Genomic DNA, 20,956 nt, shown 5'->3' with positions numbered 1-20,956 from the left:
TGTGGGTAGCTAGTGCCTCCATCAATCCTAAGAAGCTCCCTAGATATCCTAGTGACAAATTGGTGCTATTGGAGATTGCTTGACAAATTGAGTTGGCATATGAGAAGATAAAGAGACAAGAGAGACCTTGTTGGGCATGGCCTTTGGTCATTGGACCATACCAGGTGAAACAAAACAAGATATTCCATCATTTGAATGGGAGTGGGAGAATTATCCCCTTAAGGAGCACAATTCTCCCTGGCCCTATTTTGACAATATTGGGAGAGTGGAGAGTTTGGTAGGAAAAGATTTCCATCATGAGGATGCTATTAAAGAATGCAACAAATGACTATGATGTTCACATAAGGGACTATTATAGGATGATTTTTTATCTAAGAGAGAAGGCTCTTTAGTTGAACATCCCAGAAGAGATAAGGCAACAAGATTCTAAGGAGTTACTAGACCCCTTGTTCAACTCAGACAAAATAGGAGAAAGACCCATTATGAATGTTGAGGTTGCTAGGGAGGAGGCTGATGATATTAATCATTAGGCGAGGCATGTCATCAGAATGATGAAGGATTGGATCAAGAAGCCTTTTCCACTTGATCCAATACCTAATACAATGATCTTTCATGCACATACCTGTGTAGAAAGAGGTAGAGGGAAGAAAGTAACAATTCCTACCTTTGTGGCCTAGTCTCCTATCAAGCTAGAGACAATATACTAGCTTGATCACCTAGTTGGATACCATCACCCTCCAGAAAGGAAAGGAAAGAAAAAAAGGAAGAGGACCTCCCCTCAGAGAATTCGAATAGAATAACTGCCTTCCTAGTAGCAAGAAGAGAGTGCACAAGGGTCCAAAGATACTAGAGCTACTCAATTCTAGGATGAACCTCAATTGTCTCTTTTTGTACCTAGCCAACCAAAAGAGGTAGAGATTCCATAGGTCTGCATTCCTCCTATACAAGAATAGCTAGCTTCTCCTGAGAAAAAAAAGAAGAGGATTAATATTCGAATGAAAAAGAGGCAAAGGATCAATAAAAGATTAGTGCCTTCCCCATCTATTCTTGAAACCATTTTGGAAGGGGATGAAGAGGAGGAGGAAGAAGAATCAAAAGAGGAAGAGGAACAAGTGCCATTATAGGGAAGAACTCAGCTAGCAAGAGCCATTGAGCTACAAAGGAGAAAGAGTACCATGGGTACCTCGCCGTTCACCCAAGTAGAACCCTTAGAACTCTCTTCCTCAAAAGATGAAGTACAACAGTGGGTGGATGAGTAGAGTGAAGAGGGTGATGATGCTTTTTCAATGTCAGATTTTGATTTTATGCCCATGGGTAAAAAGTTGATTGGGGATAATATGAGGGACACCCCTACATGTGAACCTCAACAAGAAGACTAAACGCAGATGCCGCTAGATACATAGGGTCCTAATCTTACTTCCCCATCTCCACCACAAATTATGGTGGTAGATAGTGGTTTGATGACTCCTCCACCTTAGAGTTTAGAAGAAGAATAGGTTTAGAAGGAACCATCATAGGAGGAGGGACCAAAACAAATGGAAACTAATGAAGTGTTGAAGGAGGGACAAATGGTAGAATATTCTCAACCAGCTTCCCAAGACACTGAGGTGTAAGCTATAGGATCCATAGAGACTGAGGCTATAGAAGGGGAGCCCTTACAACTTGAGATGAATCCAAGAAGGAGCAATAAAGGGAAGGAGGTAGCATAACAGACCCCTTCGTCATCAAGAGCCAGGTCCTCAACAAAGCACATCCCTAGATGGATTCGAAAGGAAATAATGAGGAGTACTAAGCCTCAATTCTGTGCTTTTGAGGAAGACATTTGAGACATTATAGAGATTTTGAATAAACTTGAGTCTCCATCATGCGATGCAATGCCATTGGCATTTGTCACTAGCACACGAAACCAAGAATTGTTTGCACAGGTGGTTGTCCCTCCTGAAGACATAGATGTGGAAAGCCTTGGCCTCGAGGATTATGAATTGAAGGATGTTATGTGGGGGAGGCCTACACGGGATTCAAACCAATTAATGATGACCATGGGAGTCAAAGAGGTCCTCAAGAGCATGGAATAGGATGAGGTTGAACTCCAAACACTTTGAAGATAGGTCAAGATCCTAAAAGGATATGTAGCCAAAGTTGTTGGTCCTCTGGATCTTGAGCACCCTGAGAAGACTCTGAATACCATACTTAGAGAAGGGGGAGGTGTGCAACTTGACCCATTTTTGAAGGCCTGTCAGGAGTGGCCGAAAAGTCTTGAGGAGAAAGGTGTTTTGATAATTATGAGAAATTTGAAGTTACTGCATGCTATGCAGGAGAATGTGAATAAGATTGTAGTAAGTTTGAAGCAGGACTTTAGTATTATGGATAAAGTATGGGCCTAGAGTAAGGATTTTCAAAATCTACAAGCCATAAAGGGGCAAAGGTACCAGATTTTGATTGATTGATATATATATATATATATATATATATATATATATGGGAGAAGAGCTAGATATGATTGATGACTGGATAGAAAAGATAACAGATATCAATAAGGTAATGGGAACATTACATGAGGAGATTCATCAGCTTGAGGACCAAGCCCAAGAGTGAATTTTGGAAGAAGAGAAACTCTATAGTGATGCATGCTTGGATATGTTTGAAGATGAGGAATGAGAGAAGTTATTTCCGGTTGAGGTAGTAGTAGAGAATTTTAAGAAGATTTTTGAGGAGGCATCCAGTGATGAAGATATCTGACAAGCCTTCAGGATAGAAGATGCCCTGTTAGAATTGGATACCAAACTCAGTGATTTTGTTGACATTTGAATTGAGGTAGACAATTATAGACAGAAGGTAAAAGAAAAATATGAGGCTTTAGATCTACCAGATGTGGCTAAAATTACTGATACAATAGAGAAATTCAAGGGCAAACATCCAAACATAGCTTTGGGATGAAGAAGAACAAAACCCAGATGCCAGCATTTCAATTTTGACACTTAGTAAAATTTTGAGATTTTGACCCTATCAAGGTCTGCAGCTCCACAACTCCATAGGTGCACAGGTCTGGAACTCCACAATTTATAGGTGCACCGACAATTAACTACTTGTTCCAAAAATAACACTTTCCATGCATTGGGAACACATTCTAATGGTAGTTTAACTTCAACACATGCCTAGTGAAGGACCAACTTCCAATTTTGACACCTCCAGACACTCCTACTTTGACTGAAGGCTTTCCTCCTCTTTCTTCTCTCATAACTTCTTTGATTTTGACATGTAAAGGCTCATGCATCCAATTAATGAATGAAATATGTATGGAGTCCTACTAAGCACTAGATCAATTGTTAGTTTGTATATAATTAGGTTATTTTATTGTTTAAAAGTATTTTATTGCATGAAGGATATCTCTCACTCTCAACACAAATTGAGAAGATGATTTCTTATAAATACCCTATTGTAATATGTAACAAAGGTCGCCGTTATTATTCAATAAAATTATGCTTTTAGTGCTCGCATTTGGAGTCTAGTAATTCTTGCCTGAATGTGTCAGTGCTTTGTGAATTTTGTTTATGAGATTGTGATTGAGCCAAAGGTTTAGTGCATTGTTTCTAGTTGTGTGATCTCTTAGTTTTGGTATTTTCTATAGATTTACGAATTCTGCTGATGTATCGAGCTCAATAAGAAATCAACAAATTGTGCTTGCATAACTCTTTGTCTCACATGAGCGCACTTTTTGTGGCCTTGCAATTTGATGAAGAGTGAAACATCATTCGATTATTGAAAATTTCCATCAACAATTGCATCACTAGAATCTAGGAAGCACTGCTCCTATTTTCATTGGTTACCTACCGATCTCTTCGAAAGCTTAACTTACATGTATTATTTTCTATAGCTTATGTCCATTACGATTTCAATTTCACATTATTTTCTTTTAATCATGTTATTTTTAAAAAAGTTTTGTTATTTGCTTTGCTAACCCCCTTGTTAGAATAGGAATTCATTTTAGTTGCATTGATAAAAAACATAAAATACGAAAATATAGTTTTCTTTTAGTGTTATTTTTGAAACAATGTGCAGATTCTACATTCCATCCAGAATCAAAACAAACCAAAAAAGGCCTCCTCGTAAAAATTCACATTTATGTTCAACTGAGGGGGTTCTAGAAGGTCGCAAGATCGCTCGAAACCTTGGAGTCAATTCACAAAATCAACTTTTCAAGAGAGGAATTTGCAAGAATTCTTGCCATTCAACATCATGCAAAATGAAAGCTCAACCCAGACACACCCACACACACACACACACCCACATTGATATCTAATCACTCTAAAATAAAATTTTATTGTATTTTAGAGTGGTTAGATATCAATATTTTTTCCCCAAATGAGTGGATTATAAAATAAATAAATTTTGAAGTAATTCTTATTAAAAAAAAAAAAAAAAACTAATCTGAAAAAATGACATTATCTTTCTTCTATGTTTTTGAATCAAGAAGTGACAACATGCAACACAATTGTCAAGTAATTGTCCCAATTTCTTAGGTGACCTATTATTAATTTTTTTTCTACTATTTTTTGTAATTTCTTTGGTTTTTTTTAAAATTTTAATTTAATAGATTTTAAATTTTTAAAAAAAATTTCTTAGGTTCATTTTATCTTATTAGTCGTTCATATTGAATTATGGTCGAATTTAATGTGGAATCATCAATGTGGAGGCAATCTTATTAATAATTGCACTTCTGGTTTCTCTAGAGATGTTTCACCTTTTTAATACATTTTTGCTTTGGAAAATCTATATATTTTCCTCCCTCAATTTTTGTACTATAAATGTACTATTTGTCTATGTGTTGTTTATTGAATAGAGCTATAAATATTTATGTTTCTTAATCATTTGATTGTATACTTAGGTGTTACTAATCTTTGAATATTTTTTTGCATAAATCATATATTTTTTTTCTTCAATGTCATTCTGAAAAGATTAGGAAAATAAACTTTCAAGACAACTTTCACTTTTTTTTGATTAAGGAAAATAGGGTGCTTGGAACCCTTTACAAATTGAAATATTTTCAATGAAGCCCAACCCAAAAAATACAACAGCTCATAGGTCAAACAGGTCACCAACCAAAACAAGGTGATCAGGTTGGCATCACAGATAACATAGTACCCTTCAATCACCAAAACAAGTTTTGAACAAGCACCTAAAATCCCATGGTTATGAAAGAAATAGATAATAGGTCCCAAACCAAAACAACTACAAAGAACAACATGCCATAAGAGCTAGGAGAACCAAAAATGACACAGATGCAAATAAGCTGGGCCTCAAGATTTACCTTTCAGTCCTGTCTTTTGAGAGTGTAATGCCATATCAAAAGACGGAGTGGAGGGCTTGACCTTTTTTCCTTTTATAGTTGTCCATCCATCCTCCACCAAACTAGCAGCCTTCTACCAAGAAAAGTCAACAACACACAACCAACCCCCAAAATCCCTGTGGTAGGAGAAGAACCACCACCACATGACATCAGGACCACAATAGAAGAAGGGACAATAACATCATCCTGAGATAGAGCCACAAGAGGGGCTATTATTGAATCACTAGTGACAAAATCCAAAGGAGAGGTCACCACCGTTGGGGCAACATTCGTGCTATTAGAGACAACAACTGAATCCACCACCAAAGTGTCCTAAGAAGAGCCACCATCCCCAATAGAGGGGGCTTTCTAAACTGTGTATTGGTCATCCAAAACCCCCTTCCACCAAGAAGGTAACTCCTTCAGTCTAGACTTTTCAGAGGAGCAACACATAACAAGGTGGCCGGTCTTATGACATTTCCTGCATCTGTAGGGGATACCCTCATAATCAAGAAGCTGAATCCAAGAGCCAAGAGGGGAAGCCAGATTAATCTTTTCAAGGAGCCTCTTAGAGACATCGATCCCCATAAGAATGCAAGCATACATTGTCCGAAATACATTAGAAGATGCAATATCAATCAGCAAGAAGTCCCCAAGGGCCTTCCCCACCACTTCCAACCATAGGTGAAGGGGGAGATTCAACAACTTGACCCATAGAGTAATATTATTAAAGGATTCTGTCAATGGGTCAAAATCCTTATACCAAGGTTTTACCATCAAGGGGAACTTCTTCCCCCAAGAGAAACCACAATGCATGATGGAATTTCTATCTTCAGTAGTAGAAAATTTCACAATGAAAAAACCCCTTGCTACAGGATAAATCTGAGTTAATTCCTAAATGAGGGACTCCCAAACTCGGAAGATCCAAGCATGCAAATCTGACAGTGTGGGCTAGAAACCTTTAAAATGAAAAATAGCAATGGTGGAAGAGAAGTCCTCCACATAAGTGGAGATCTCATCAAAAATATCAGGCTCTAAATCAATCATAATCGAGTTACTTACAATGATAGGCACAACATCACAGAGCCTTGAACGCACAACCTAGCCTCCAATGCTGGCCTCATAAGTGGCCACATCAACATAAGATATGGTGAATCTACCTGCAACACTAAGGGAAAGAGCCACCCTAGCAGGATCCATAGGCAAAGAAAACATAGAGAGGTTGCCAAAAGCCAAAGTTAGACAAAACCCAGCCCCATTGGTTGCATGTGGAAGGGTGGGAAAAGACAGTATATGAAAACCAACTAGGACAGAGCCATGAAGGACAAATTCTAGGGTGAACATGGGAGAAACTGAGTTGGAACCAACAACAAAACTACCCTTGGAAGAGGCCTACATAGACAAAGCAAATGTAGAGGCCATCATAGAGGCAGAAGCAAAATTGTGAGCAAACTTAGATGTGGACAAGGGCATAGACATGGGCACGAGTGGCATCGTTCTAGATTCAACCTTAAATGTTATTCCTAAAACTTTCACTTTTTATTATTAAAGGTTATTTTCAAAGATCTACAAATGCTAATTAATATCCATAAAAGAAAAGTTTATAATTAAATTACAATTGAGAAACTTAAAGAGATTTATACCCTATTTTATGAAAGAAGTTTATAAAATGAGCTCAAAGATTGGTGAGAAGACCAATAATCTTCCATTATTTACTATGTGATGATTCTATGATTGGAATTGACCTTGATTAGTGTTCTTTGTTCTTGATATTATTTGTATGAATTATTTATAGAATTGTTCTAGTCACATTTTTTTAAAGATTTGATTTGAGAAAAAAAGTTTAGATACATATGATATTAGCTATAACACCAAAACACCAAGAAAACCTATAAATATAATAAAAGTGGCTGCATTAAACAACAACAATCCCTTTTGTAGGTACATCATGAAACAAACTCTTAATTTAGTATAAATAAAAAAAAAAATATTTTGGCATAATATAATAATTATATTGGCATAAAAAACAAGACACCACATGATCACCAATTTAAAAAAAAGCTCCATCACAAACAAAACACTATCAAACATTCCTTTAATTTTCTATATTTTATGATGCACTAACCTAGGGGAAGTAACCCAATAGTCACATAGGTTAACTTCACACACCTATAGATTCCAACCTATAAGTTGGGTTTCAACAATTTTTTGGATACAAGTTCATATCTAAGTGAACTACCTAAAGCTAAGGTTTCACCTTTTGGGTATTCACATATTTCTCTATAGAGTTCCACAACCATTCACTAAAAAAATGTTATTACTTGTGGTCATATGTCCCCATAGTCTTTATACAATGTCCTAATAGTGGTGCATAATGGAGCCAATCACCAACCAAAAATGCTATAAAATGATTGACTATTATTAATAAATGTGTATTCAGCTATTGGTACACACGTTATCAATTTTGGGACTACTTTATTAGTAGTAATTGGGGGGTCAACATAAAAATAAGGTCACTCTTATTGGACCCTAAACAATTCTTAGGTTCTTTCCTTGAATAACCATCTAGGTCAAATTGCATGCACTTCTTGTCTTTCTTCATCTTCTCCTTTGTCATTGCCTTATGCATTGGTGCTCTCTCTCTCACACATACCCACACGTATGCATGCACATAAAGTCCTTGTTAGGAATAAGGTGTCTCAACCTTGGATAATTCCTATTCTTATTATTTGTTTTGTAAATGTATTTTTGCAAATAATGTAATTAAGTGTGAGTGTACATGTCTAGTTGGCATTTTGATGTGTCACTCCACTTTTATGTGTCAGCATCTTGAATTGCGTGTAAGGAGATCATGGCTAAAATAGTTATGATGGATTCTTATGACGCGTAAGAGCTATCTTTGGAAGATTTGATGATGGGTGAAGACATGAAGACATGTGGTAATTGATCATTGAGTACTGTACACTCAAGTCTCCAACTCATGCACGAGGTTCCCCAAGTTTTTTTTGGGTTCCTATTTTTTAGAGAATGGTAAAAACCTAATATGGTTGTTCTTTGGAAGTTTCCCTAAAATGGAAAGCACATGATATAAGCATTTTTTAGGGTTGTATATAGGAGAGAGAAAAAGTATATTGTTGGTATGGTATGCTGCTACTGGATTGGTCTTGTGTCCTAAAAGAACTTGCATTGCAAGTGTGTTATAACCTTTTGTGTTAAAGGTAATACATTGTGTAGGTACTGGAGGGGTGGGGTTGTTTTACCGAAAGGTTTTCCCCCACTGATATATCCTTGTGTTTATGTATTTTCTTTCTCTATTTGTTTTTTGTATTCATGGTTGACTGCAATATTAATGTTTACATAATATCAAATCTAAAATTGTAAGTATTTAATAGGAATTTGTACAATACTTTCCTTAAGGGATTAGTGTAGGAAGTCATTTCCACACTTGAGTTTCCTTACAGTCCATGAGAGTTCCAATCAATTTGAACTTTAAGGCTAGGGTCCCATGGAAGGGGTCATCCTCAAATAGAGGTGACCATTGAGATTTTTTAGGGATATTTAAAGGTGAGAAATTGCATGAATTTCAAGATGATAGGCTTTATGTGGGAGCTTTATTGACCAACTGGTCACATTGGCATTACAAAGTAAAGTTGGTATAAGTATGTTGTCATTGATTTGCAACCAATCAAGGAATGCTCACCTCTTGAGTACTGGTAGATATCTTCGCCGGTTTGCACAGAATAATAAGACTAGGCTAAAGACTAACCCAATGAGCATGAGCCATCAACATGACATGGCAGAATGAGCATGACAAGAATTCAAATTAAGTTTGTGCTCCAACAAGGATGATAGAAGACATAAATGACAAATGAATTAAGATGAGACCCATGTTAGACCGACAACACTATCAGTCTAGAACATACAACTTAAGTGTCACGAGTGACTTGTTAAACCACCCAACAGTTCAAATTAAAATTTTGAATTCATTGGACTAAGAAAGATACTTTCATAGGATTTTGACGCCCATAGATAAAGGGTGACTTCACACATTCAAAGAAGAGGAGAAAGGTGAAGAAAATTAAAGAAGCGAGTGTGGACAAGAACACAGACTGGAAGGATACTACGTAAGCAAAATCAAAAGCTATAGAATGAAGACCCACACCTAACTAGAGGTAGTTGAGTATATTGTTAGGGCAAGAAGAGGGGAGAAAGGCAGAGTGATATGGAGGATATCACTAGGATGCATATTAGACAAAGGGAGATCGCGATATCTCAAATTCATTGGAGATCTACTAAGCATAGAAGTTCTATGTTTAGATCACATTTCACTGCTTTTAAACCATTGTAGTCAAGTTATATGCTCTTGAGAATGCTTCAGTTGTAAGCATATGTCAAATCCTTTAATTAGGAACCTATCAGAAAGAGTGCTAAATCCTTTAACAAGGTAACCTTAACAAGTTTTTTGTATGCCTAATAGTTTACAAACATTCTTGACATGATGTTTTCTTAGAAGGAACAAGTTGTAGCTCTTTACCAAACAACCTTTTATCTTCAATAAAAGGCTAGTGGGTATATTATCCCCACCATGGTTTTCATCTTCTCATCAAGGGTTTCCATGCATAAAATTTGTGTGTTCATTGATGAATGCTTTTGTGTATGAGTTCATAAGCTTTTACTTTGCTAAATTCATAGTTGTGTTAGAACTCAAGTGCTTGTTAACTATTGTAGTTAAAGTAGTGAAGAATTTAACTAGTTCAACTGACAATATTGATTCACTCCCCTCTTAGTACCAGTTGGGACCAAAAATTGATATTAGAGCCTTGACCTTGAAAGGAGTAAGCCTCACAACTTTAGGGAAGATCAATCAACAACCATGAAGTGCAAATATTTATAGGAAGAATCTCTTCACACCATAGAAGACTTGAAAGAAAAGCTTAAGGAGTCCCTTGCGAAAAGGAAGAAGGTTGTGAAGAAACTTAGTGAGCATCATGAAATCATCGAGCAAATGGAGGAGCAGAGTAGATCAAATGGTTTTGAAGAAACTCTCTCTAACCTCATGTCTCATAACAAGAAGTTGAGAAAGTTGGTTGCCAAGCTAGATAAAGAACTGGAAGAAGCATCAAAAAGACTGAGTCAAGCACAAAAAGAGAAAAGTGATGAAGTGAAAGCATTGGAAAAATATAAAAGAGTACTAAGTGAAGCCATGGGAACCAAGAGGGAAGATGAATAAAATGCTAGAAAAAAGGACCAACAGATTCAAAGGATAATTGAGGAACTAAGAAACACTGATGTAAGAAATGAGAAGCTAAGAAGGTTCAATGAAATCTCTAAGAAGGTAGATGAGAAACTTAAATCTCAAAGGAGGAAAAATGATACAAACAATCTTGGCTATGAAGGAGTCAACAAGACTGATGATAGAGAAGCTTCTAAAAGAAAAATCTAGACCAAACAAGGACAAGGGAAAACACCATCTGAAGGTAAGAAGTATAAGAAATCATCCAGTCATAATTGTGGTAAAATAGGTCATACTTGAAATGTATGATGGTACAAAAAGGTTGCATCTAATGCACAACTCATCTTCCATGGGTACTCCAACAATTGTCACAGGTATGCTCAGTCTTCTCGTGAGTGTTGATATCACACTCAAGAGATAAGATTTGATGGGTACTGTTACTACTGTAACAAGTATGGACACAAGGCCAAGGTATGCAGATCAAGACTATGGAAAAATCAAAAATCTCAAAGGACCCCCAATCCTAACTACAAGAACATAATCAACATGACTATATACTCAACTTGTGAGAACATAGGACATATGGGTGCTCACTAGAAAACACAAACTTGTCAAAGAAATCACTTAGGAAAATGGAGAGGAATAGGCAACACTTGTTAATACTGTAACAAAATAGAGCACATTGCCAAATATTTCATATTAAGGAAAGGAGTCCAAGTGCAAAACTTGGATAATGATGGAAAAATCAAGATAATAGAAAAGGAAGAAATCAGAAAGGACTTCAACATGGTATGGACAAGAAAGAAAAACAAAAACAAAGAGGTTAAGTATGAAGCAATAAAGAACTCACATGTTGATGGTGAGTCTTCTGCGACAAATTGAGCTAGACTTAGCCTAAAAGGGGTTGCATGCCAAAGGATATACAACACACCGGTCCCATATTCAAAATCAGTAGAAGGAAATGCAAGACAAGCATAAGGAACCTATATCGATGAAAGAGACTATTGAGATTATGACCATTGTTGCATGGAACATATGCATTAATTGCAAAAGGATAAATAGGTAAGCATTATGTTTACTATTACTCATTAAGAAAAAACTAAAAAAAACTTAAAGGATATAAATAAGGCAAGGGGAGATTGATCAATTACCTTCCAAATTGAATTCTTGCACCTAAACAAAAAATTAAGAAAACCTAGTTGAGCAACTGAGCACCATCCCTGCCACCATTGAAGTTTTCCAAACTTGCAAATTACACAAGATCATACTGAAAAAATTAACTAAATTTTAAAGGGCATCATGGTAGAAAAAATTCACAAGACCATTCTTGTCAGCAATGAAAAAATGTTAGAACCAACATATACAACACCTCATTGGAAGGAGATGCAAGGAACTAGTCAACATTGCTATCGTCATTGCCTGTAAATGTTCTACCAGTAGAAAATGTAAGTACTTACCTAAATGTGAAAATTGTGGAACTATGAGTGGATAATGTTTATGAAATATTCTCCATATTTCTAAAAGGAAAAAGAATAATGAAGGAGAAATGACGCTTGGTGAACACTAAGTTCTTCTCTGAATGCTAGAGTTTCCTGACTATCATAAGAAGATTGGGTAAAAATTGTATTGAGTAGAGTGCATGGGAACTATATATGGCTTGAAAAACCCTATGAAATAAAAAAGAGGGTTATACTAAGGTTAACAAGACTCAATGGCACAAGATCAAATCTGAATTTAGAAAAGGTGTTACTTGATGAAGTGGTTAGGAAGACAAGAGCAAAGAAAGAAGGAAAAAATCAGCTATATAATTCAATTACCTTACAATTTCTTACACACTCTTCTTTTCAACCAAATTCAACAATGTTCCCTATGGAGAAGTACACACAACTTGTAAAATAATTCACAAGGGAATATTACTTGACCTAAGCGGATGGCTGGACAAACAACTAATGATGAACCTGATAAATATTAAAGAAAATCCTAAGGTACATGCATTCAAATTCAAGGCTCTCGTAGTATGTATATTCTTCTATTTCATGAGAGAAATTCTAGGACCAGATCAAGTAATGTGGCTAACTGATAAGCCCAATTGTGAACAAATTCATAAAGCTTACATGATATTAAGCAATGATAAAGATGTTCACTTCAAGAGATATTTTGATAGATTTAGGAATATAATGAGAAAAAGAAAGAGAATACCATTTGTCCTAGTGGAAGAATACAAGAATGAATTATGTTTTCTAGCCAGTACCGACTATTGCATGATAGAGATAGTGAAGCCCAAAACTCACTAGCTTACCACATTCTAGTATGAGGTAACTAATGAAGAGGCAAGAGCACCTACAAAGCTAATATTGTCTATGCCTATTGATAACATGCTACCAATGCATACCACCAACATAGTGAGAAGAAGCACAACAACTAGAATTGAAAAAGATAAGGAAGAGAATATAAGAGAAGATAAAAGAACAAGCAAGAGAAAGAAGACAACTGGTATCAAGACCAAAAACCCTAGGAAATAGAAAGACACTGAAGGGAATAATGACTTAGGAAGAGAAACTACCTCACTTGAACAAGAGTCCAATGATGAAGATGAGAGAAAGAAAAATAAGACAAAAGAAGAAGTAAAGGAGAAGCCTAAACGTACACAACAAAGATCAGACCCAAAGATTGTGAAACATGTAAGAAGGGGTAACTTGACTCCTCCACTTTCCATTACAAACATATTGAATGATATAATGCACAATGGAAACTAAAATACAATAATGTATAGATATGCACTCATGAATTTGAGAGATCAAAATAGTGTCATAAGTGTTGTACTAGTCAACACAAGGACTTACAACATGACACCAAAAGTGATGAAGAAGGTTCTATCGAAAGAATTTGCTGATGTTATAATCAGTAAGTGGAAAAATAGTGCTGTACAACTAGATAATCTTATTAATGATGTATTAGTCACTATAGGAGGGGAATGTGAAATTTATGAGAAGGCAATAAAAAAATGGAAAATGATAATACATCAAGTAGAGGTAATATGTGTGAAGATGTCAATTAGTCAAAAAAAATATCTAATCGAATCAGATCCAAAGGACAAAGGATATAAAAATACTATTGCATCGGTTGGAACAAGTAGAGTATTAGAATTTGAAGCAAATGTTGAAGAATTAGATTAAGAACCTAAAAAATTCAATCATTTGACCTCACCAAGGAAGTCACAATATGCTAAAACGTACAAAAAATTGTCACACATGTGATCACTGGTACTACCAAAGAGGTTGAGATACAACTGATAGCAGATACAAATGAAACTTCAACAACTAAGCATGAGGAGAGACAAAAATAAAGTGACACTTAGTCAAGAATACCAACAAAAATCTAGCAAAAGGAGAAAATTTCACCACCAAAGGTTACAAAAGAAGGAAACAAAGGACAAGCAAGTCCAAAAGGAGATACAACTACTGAGGAACAACCTGTAAAGAATGGTGCTAATCAACTAGTCCAACCACTAGCACTAGATATATCCAAGAGCATTATAAGGCCCCAAATCACAAAAAAGAAAGCTACAAGTGAGAAGCACAAAATTAGAACAATCTAAAGGGAAAAGGATGAAGAGGAGAAGAATACCATCCTCATCATCTTCATCTTCAATTTCTAAAGATGAAGGAGAACTGTTCAAATGTCAAATCAGACAATGAAGAATCCTAAAAAGGTTCAAAGTACATTGGATTTGTATGTTGACAGGATGAAGGAACTAAGCAATGAAGAATCAAGTCAACACAATATTTTATTGAGAAAGCTAGCTAAGGAAAAGAAAACAAGTCTACACAAAGAACATGCCCATACCATAATAAAAATAAATGATATAATCATAGGTATAATTAGTGATGTGAAAATTGACACCACCATTGACCTTATTGATCAACTAAGCCACATCTTGCTGCAAGAAAACATCAGTGACAAAACATGTTCACTTAGAAAGAATATAGAGAAAGAGAAGCTCAAGAACTGATTGACCATAACTTACAACAACTTGTCAAAGTCAAGAACACTATAGTTGAATTATTGAAGGACATCTCTCCAATCCTTCAATAGATCTCAAATTCACAAAATTTTCTGATAGATTTGAATGACTTAGTGAAAATAGCTCATTAGGCACTTCAAGTCACTCGAATGTCATTTGATACATTGACCAGTTTAAAAAGTGCATACACCGGTTAAATTCAAAAAATAAATCATATGATCAACTAGGTTACTATAGTACAACACCAAACGAAGTCTACCTTATTCAAATTACAATGTTTCTTATTCCCCATAATAGGGATGATTCAAGAACATATTGTAGAAGTAGATGCATTGATATCCTTTGGTCCCCAAGATATGATTGAAGAAATGGAACATTACCTATTAGTGATTTTTGACTTGACCCATGCTCTCCACAAAATTTTAAATGCATTGAACACACGATTGGAAACTATAGAGGCTACATACCTTTTTTCATTGATGACAAAAATGGGGAGATGAATAGTGAAGAGGGAGATGAGGTGTAATGGATGAACAATGAACAATGAATAATGAAAAATGAAAGGGGGAGATGAATAGTGAAAAAAAATGAGGAAGATCAGAGAAAGGGGTATTTGATCAATGTAAATAGGAATAAGGAAGATGAAGCATATGTAAAGAAGAAGATGAAAAGGAAGATAGGCCCCAAAGACAACTAAGAGAAGTAAGCACATCACAGAGGGATCAAAACACAATAACTTGCATAATGGCATAGGAAAATAGTTAAGTTAGACCACTAAAAAAGATTCTACCAATATCTAACCCACTTGGGCATATGTTTTTCCATCAGTGCCAAAGGAAAGTTTGTTGACCATCTAGTTGCATTAACACTACAAAGTAAAGTTGGTATAAGTATGTTGTCATTGACTGGAAATTGGTTAATTGATGCTCACCTCTTGAGTACTAGTAGATATCTTTACTGGTCGGTATAGAAGAATAAGACTAGGATAAAGACTAACCCAGTTAGCATAAAAAGTCATCAAAGTGACATGGTACATCAGGCAGGGGAAAAAATCAAATTAAGTTTGTGAGTTGACAAGGATGATGGAACACAAAAAAGATAGATGAATTAAGACGAGACCCATGTTGGACTGAAAATGCTACTAGTCCAAAACCTATAGTGTAGGTGTCATAGGTCACTCATGAAACCACCCAACAATTCAAATTCAAATTTTGAACTCATTGGTTTGGGCAAGATACTTTCCTAGGATTTTAACACCCATAGATAAAGAGTGACTTCATGCATTCAAAGAAGAGGAGAGAGGTGAAGAGAAAATAAAGAAGTGAGTGTGGATAAGAACACAAACATGAAGGATATTGCACAAGCAAAATCACAAGTTGTAAAATGAAGACCCACACCTAACCAGAGGCAATTGAGTATACTATGAGGGAAAGTAGAGGGGAGAAAGGCAAAGTGATATGAAGGAGATTCACTAGAGATCTACCAAGAAGAGAAGTGATATATGTTTAGATCACATTTGATTACTTTTTAACCATTGTAATCAAGTTGAAAGATCCTAATAAAGTATGCTTCAGCTATAAGCATATGTTAAATCATTTAATCAGGGCCTCTCAAAAACAATGCTAAATCCTTTAACAAGGTAACCTTAATAGGTTAATTGTAAATCTAATAGTTTATAGACATTCCTAACAAGATATGTTTTCAAAAGGAAAAATTTGTAGCTTTTAACCAAGTAGCCTTTTATTTGTAGTAAAAGACTAGTGGGTATATTATCCCCAATGTGGTTTTCACCCTCTCATTGAGGGTTCCCACATACAAAATTTGTGTTTATTGATGAATTATTTTGTTTATGACTTCATATCTTTTTATTTCACTACATTCAAAATTGTGCCACCATTGAAGTGTTAACTTGTATATTTAAAGTGACAAAGAATTTAATCAGTTCAACTGATGATACTGATTCACCCCCCCTCTGAGTACCAGTTGGGACCAACAAGTTTGGCTACTAGAAATAAAAAATTTGATGGAAAAGTTATTTTTGATAAGGTAAACAGGTTTTAAGGGGTCCTGAAACCCATAAGTTTAACAACAAGAAAGGCTAAAAATAAGTGAAAAAATGCCCAGCCAAAACATAATCCTTACGGCTGAAAATAAGCCCAAAGGCCCAGCCCAAAACAACTGCCCACAAAAAAGGCTAGAGAACCAACCAGAAAAATAGAGATCAGACAAAAAGCCAAAGCCAGGAGAAACAAAAACCAAAGGACAGAGACCCAACCTAGCAGACTACTTCTCCATCTCGAGCATGGTCTGGGCAGCTTCGGCGCACTCTTGTTGCTCTTCTGCCTTATGATCCTGGGCGTTCATCAAATCCTGCTCCATAGTGCTATCCTTGGCTTTATCCACATCTAGCCTATCTTTGTCTCTGTTCTGTTTATCATCTTCCTCCATCTGGTTCCTGTCTTTGAGATTTTCCAAGAGAGAGAGGATGTTGTCGTTGATCGAAGCGAGGAGGGAGATCATTTGACTTGCCAGGTTGTGATTGTAGTTCTCAATATTTTTTACTCTCCTCTCCATCAGAGTCTCCCAGCTGTTTCGATCGCCTTGGCTTTCTGCACCTGTTTTGCTCTTGATTTTTTCCATTTGGGAAACCCTATCTCTGACATCCTCAAGCTCATGGAAAAGCCATTTAATTGATCTGAAGTTGTCGATCATGCTATTGCGGGCATTGTTCAATAGATTCATGCCCGTTTCTCTTGCATTATCAGAAATAGCCACCATAGCCGGGTCAATTAGCTCATTGAGTCTAGGCTTCTCGAGGTCGTCCACCAGGAGTTGGGGGTTCATCGCCTCTCTGTAGATTCCCATAGTGGCCGTTCTCACATTGAAGTTCTTCCAAGCCTTCCTTCTGTTATTAACTTGCACTTCCCCCTCAATCTGTCCAGAGTTATCATTTTCCTCCAAAGGAGGCTGAGGATGTATAGGGGAGAGGGGAATGGGCAGAGAATCCTTTCCCTGACTACTGGAGCGCTCCATGCTCTCTCCCTCCCTCTTCTATCTTTTTCTTAGTTTCTCCTCATCCCGCTCCTCCTTCGAAACCTTGTCAGAATCATCAGTATCCATTTCCTCCTCCACCTTAGCAGAGCCAATTTTAGCTGGGGTATGACCTCTAGGGCTCTTTCTGCTAGGTAATTTGATAGAGGGGTAATCCTTCTTATGGCTTTTAGTATTCTTACCTGAATGCTCAAAAACCTCATCAGAGCTGATGCTCTCGACATCATCAGAATCTGAGGAAAAACTGGAGCTGCTCTTGTCAACATCCGCCCCCTGGATAGGGTTTTTGCTAATGGTTTAAGCGTGGAAATGCTCATGAATCAGAAGTAGAAGACCCTCATGCAGTGCCAGGTTGACAGTAGCTTTCTTTTTAAAACTAGAAATGGCCTTGTTCATCGAGTTAAAAAGATAATACGGGAAGGAGATCTTACTACCATGGCGAAAATGATTCAGAATCACAAAATGGTGAGTCCTAACCCTATCAAACCTGGGGTCTAGGGTTATATATTCAATGAAAGCGTAGAGAACATACCTCCAGAGCTTCTTTATAGTATCCGTTACAAAAAATGTCTCTTTCTTGCCCAGCTTGTTCAGCTCTTCAGTGTTTTTCACAAAATCCTTGATTGCATTAGAAGACATCTTCTTGTCTCTGAAGAATTTATGCCCCTCCATCGGAATCCCCGCGACTTCAGCAACCACATCCTCAGTAATTTGAAAGTAGACCCCATTCACCTTAACCTTACCATTATTCCACGAATTCACCATGCTGTTAGTGATCTCAGGATCCGAGCCATGAAGTTTCTCGAAGAAATTAGTAACCCCACCCTTTTCCAGCTCTCTCCAAACTTTGGCCTTGTTCTTCCACTTCTGAACTTCCCCCACCGGCTCCTTTTTGCTCCTCTCACCCGTCATGTTTACCTGATCAACTTCCACAATTCTCATCAACTCTGATCTGTGCAAGTTATTTGCATTTGAAAAAATGGTGATGTTTCTTTTATGATACCCATGAATATACCCCTTTCTGAAAATAATGGCATCGTCCTTTCGAACGTGTCGAAAAGTTAGAGGAAACCCCTTTTGCTGGTGCAAATCACGATGCCAATAATGGCACTTACCATTTATTAAGCAATCTTTATTATCCATAATTGCATTGGATTTGAGCCGTCCTTCCCAAGATATTATCTTGGTCGATGAGCAACTTTGCCTCCGCCGTAAAATCTTTTTCGGCATGCCAGGATAGATTATTGGTGGCGTTAACCCCTTTATTAGCAAACCAATCAGCGACTAAGTTTGCCTCTCTGTAAACATGAGTGACGTGGACCTTATCGAACTTTGTGAGAGTGGTGCAAGTCTCAACAATTATGTTTGCAATCGTCCACGAGGGAGGGGAAATACCATTAATGGTATTAATAATGTTTTTGGAGTCCCCCTCAAGCCAGAGTTTAGTAATCCTGGCTTCAAAAGCCAACTTGACCACCTTACTCGCAGCTCTTGCTTCAGCCAGATGAATAGTCTGGATTCTCAGCGGGAAGCAAAGGCAGCTATTCCCTCCCCATAGCTATTTCTTATGATTGCACCGCAACCTGAAGGGCCTGGGTTACCCTTAGAAGCCCCATCAAAGTTGGCTTTTGACCAACCATCTGGGGGGAGAAGCCAGCTAGCATCCTGCCTTTTGAGGTTCCTGTCTTTTTCTTTAGCTATCTTTCTGTCCCCTTCTTCTTCTTCTTCCTCCTTCAGCACTTGGAGATTTTCCTTTATATTCTTCGAGACCTTCCTGCCAAGGATTATAGCCGGCTCCTCTCTGTCTCTAAATATTCTATTATTCCTTTCCTTCCAAATTCCCCAGCAAAAATGGGGTAAAATCTAGTCCGAGTGATCCTGCCGACCAACAATCTTACAAAGACCTTTCCACTGATGGAAAAAATCCATGAGATTATCCGGTTTGCACCAAAGGGTTTCATTATCATGTGTGATGACATTCCACACCTCCCTGGCATAGTCACATAAGATGAAAATGTGATTTCCGGTCTCAGCCTGATTCTTACACAAGGGACATCTACTGGGCATAACATGTCCTCACTTCATGAGATTGTCATGAGTAAGGATTTTGTTCTGAAGAGCCAGCCAGTAAAAAATGTTGATCTTTGGAGTGAGACCCAGAATCCAAGCCTCCGCCCAAGGGGCCTTCTCTTTTAAGCTCCAAAGGGAATTATAGCCTGAGGCAATAGAGTATCTTCCATTGGGATTATCCCTCCAGACTAGCTCATCCCCCAAATTGATAGGAATCATGGAATTGAGCATAAGCATTATAGGAGTCAAGTCCTCAGAGATGAGGGATAGGTCACTCCATTCCTAGCCATTCCAATAATCACAAACTTTGGACCCAATTTGATCAGTACAAGCTTGCATCCATCTCTCAAAAATAGGGTTATTGATAAGTGGGTCTTGGGAAAGCCATCTATCCGACCAGAACTGGATGTCCTTCCCATTTCCCAATTTCCATGATATCCTGGCCTTAGCCAGGTCCCTGGCTTTCATGATCCCATTCCAAATGTTCGATCCTTTTGGGATATCTTCATTAAAAAGAGTGAAAAGAAGAGTGGGTCTTCTAAGGTACTTGTTTACCAGGGTGTCCCTCCATTCACCAGTGCTACTGAAGATCCGCCATATTTGTTTAGCTAGGAGAGCCTTATTGAGGTGAGTGATCTTTCTAATGCCCAAACCTCCGTACCTCATAGGAAGGCAAACCTTCTCCCAAGCAACAAGAGGATATCTTTTCTTCCCTTCATTACCATTCCAAAGGAAGTCTCTCTGGATTTTCTCCATTCTCTCAGCTATTTTTCCCGGAATTCCAAAGAGGCTCAGGGCGTAGATTGGAAAATTTTGAAGAGAAGATTTGACTAAGAGGCATTTCCCCGCTTGGCTAAGAGAGACCCCTTTCCAACCAGCCATCTTCCTGTTGAATCTGTCCAAAATATCATTCCAAAAAGACTCCAGGGGTGAGGATCCCAAAGGAAGACCAAGATAGGTAGAGGGGAAAGAGCCTACCCCACAACCCAGAATCCTGGCGATTTTGCTTTGTCTAAACTCAGAGGTGTTGATGAAAAAGAGTGAGCTTTTATTCCAATTAATCAGCTGACCCATCCCACTGGAGTAAGTATCAAGAATCTTCTTCAGGGCTCTGGCCTCTTTGATAAAAGCTTCCCCCCCCAAGATAGTATCGTCAACAAATTGCTGATGAGTGAAGGGAACACAATTAGAGGAGGGAAGGATCCCTTTGATACAAGCCTCACGCTTTCTACAGTCTATAATCCTTCCTAAG

The sequence above is a fragment of the Cupressus sempervirens genome, chromosome 6 (assembly GCF_028749045.1).
Source record: "Cupressus sempervirens isolate cs-2001-9-10 chromosome 6, ASM2874904v1, whole genome shotgun sequence".
In the NCBI taxonomy this organism is placed as follows: Eukaryota; Viridiplantae; Streptophyta; class Pinopsida; order Cupressales; family Cupressaceae; genus Cupressus; species Cupressus sempervirens.
Note: the sequence above shows the minus strand (reverse complement) of the source record.